At 40.8% G+C, this 2,363-nt stretch overlaps 1 long non-coding RNA gene across 1 annotated transcript; it reads right to left on the bottom strand.

The window, feature by feature from the left end:
* Positions 1-421: 421 nt before the first annotated feature.
* LOC115175733 (uncharacterized) lies at positions 422-1,942 on the bottom strand. Its single transcript, XR_003872095.1, has 2 exons — positions 1,908-1,942; positions 422-1,321 (listed from the first exon to the last, which is right to left on the bottom strand). It is a non-coding gene; the product is annotated as an uncharacterized LOC115175733 (long non-coding RNA).
* Between the last annotated feature and the right edge of the window lie 421 nt (positions 1,943-2,363).

Raw genomic sequence — 2,363 nt, 5'->3', positions numbered from 1 at the left:
GTCGGTTAAAACTCCCTTCAATTGCCTTGAAACATCAAACTCATGGACTGTGTGTGTCTCTTACATGTGGCATATGCTTGAGTATCACCTTGTCATCTCTGATCTGCTTGCTTCAATAAATTTAATGCTAGAACATTGGTAGCCAGGATTAGCTATTTGTATCTAGTCTCCTAATAATTGCATAACGGTGCAAGTCAATATTTAACTAGGCAAGTCAGTTAAGAACAAATTCTTATTTTCCCCGGCCAAACCTGGACGATGCTGGGCCAATTGTACGCAGCCCTATGGGACTCCCAATCACGGCCGGTTGTGATACAACCTGGAAACTAACCAGGGTTTGTAGTGACTCCTCTAGCACTGAGATGCAGTGCCTTAGACCGCTGCGCTACCTGGGAGCCCCAAGCATGTCTTTTTTGAATAATTTTTTTTGGTCCTGTCAATGTTGAGTGATCACACATACATAGGTTGAAAATGTGTGCTAAAAGTGGGGATGCTTCATAGTATTTCTGATTATCTTAACTCGCCACCAATGAATTACATTTTTTTTACAGAAAACTGCAATATAGGCCTACACTCAGATAAAGTGCCATCTACAAACTAACAGGATTCTTCTGCTGTCCCCATAGGGTTCCAGGTAGAACCCCTTCTGTGTCTAGGTAGAAACCTTTTGGGCTCCATTCCACAGTGGGTTCTACCTGGAACCAAAACGTTTTCTCCTTTGGTGACAGCCAAAGAGCCCTGTTGGAACCCCTTTCTAAAAGAGTGTACTCAACAAGTTTAGCCTGTTTACACCATTTCATTCTGTACTCAAACATCTGCCTGGTATTCAAGATAACACGCAACATAGCACCACCACCTTTGAAGGCTTTCGTCAACCTCTGCTCAGACTTAAATCGCAGTGTTCCAAGAACCTCCACCAGGGGTAACTGTGGTATCCTCAAAGAGACAAAAAGGGGATACAAGAGTCACCCCACACTAATTTTAGATCCCAAGGTGTCTTTATTTTCATACTGTGTATGCTCACTGTATACTCTCATCACCATTTCCTTTGCCATCTTCTCATGTCTTTACTTGGAACTCCATCCAAACACACATACTATAGCATCTTGCTCACATTTTAGGCATCCAGCTGAGGCCTTGGATGGATAATGTTGCACTGAGATGGGCAGAGGGGTATATGTACAGTCATTTTTAGTGTGGTGGCAAAGTAGTTGAACAGGAGAAGATAATGTGGTTATTTTGTGGAGGGAGAACAGTGAGGGGTGGTGGGTTGAGCAGCTGCAGTGAAGCTGATTGGTTGGTCTGGCTCATCACATCTTGACTAAAATAAAGATTTAGAAATTAGTTTGACATTGCCGTAGTTCAACAGCTGAGAAGCTGGCATTAACATACTCCCAGAGATAGCAATACATTCAGTATTCACTGAATGAAGTAGCCTACCCATTCACAATTGTATTCATCAATGAAATAAATTATACTGTAGCACATTCAATTACATTATTATTGTAGACTATAGACTACTCCAGTATCTACCTTGTACAATAACGTAATCAATTAATGAAGTAGCGTACCATCCACATTTACAATTTAATTGATCAATTTGATAATACTAGCACATACAGTTATATTGTTGTAGAATAGGCTACTACTGTATCCACACTATATTAGCATACTGTTGTGATTTTTGTCAGGCATGATTTTAGGTCTTCGATCGAAGTTGCATGTGGTACCTCGTTTCCCTTTTTCAGTTAAAAGTAGTTATGCATCTCCCATTCAGTTCGAGTGTGAATGTGTAGGCTTAGTGACAGTGGGAAAATAAACCCATAGCTCCAGCACACAATGGCGTGTAGGGGTAGTGTATTACAATGTAAAAAATGTATATATCTTATAGTACAGTGGTCACCAACCGGTCAATCTCCAAGGCATTTCTAGTCGATCGCCAAACATATCTGTAAAAAAACAAAACAACGATAAGGCTTTGTGTTCCTAGTTTTTTTTATTAGTCTCGGGCTGTTGGTGGTAGGTGCAGCTAGGTAAACTGTTGCCATTTTCATGCGTCTGAAGGTACAAACTCTGCCTTCCTGGTGGACCTGGAGAGGAAATCCAGTGCACTATATGTTTACCGCTGGCCAATCAGATTGCTCCGATGAGAAAGCTACGGCAAAATTGATACTGTGCGATTTCGAAACATTTAAAACCATGACTAGAGGGAGACTGTCAACGAATACAGCAAAGAGCTGCTGTTTTTATGAGTGAGTTTAAGTTCTTACTCAGCACTGTCAACACTTTTTATTTTTTATAAGCCATAAAATGTGCCTTTTTCTTATTTCCGCTCAGTGCTACAACAAGTAGTGCTTGTTCAT

The sequence above is a fragment of the Salmo trutta genome, chromosome 3 (assembly GCF_901001165.1).
Source record: "Salmo trutta chromosome 3, fSalTru1.1, whole genome shotgun sequence".
NCBI lineage: Eukaryota > Metazoa > Chordata > Actinopteri > Salmoniformes > Salmonidae > Salmo > Salmo trutta.
Note: the sequence above shows the minus strand (reverse complement) of the source record. Positions and strands in the feature narration are given on the sequence as shown.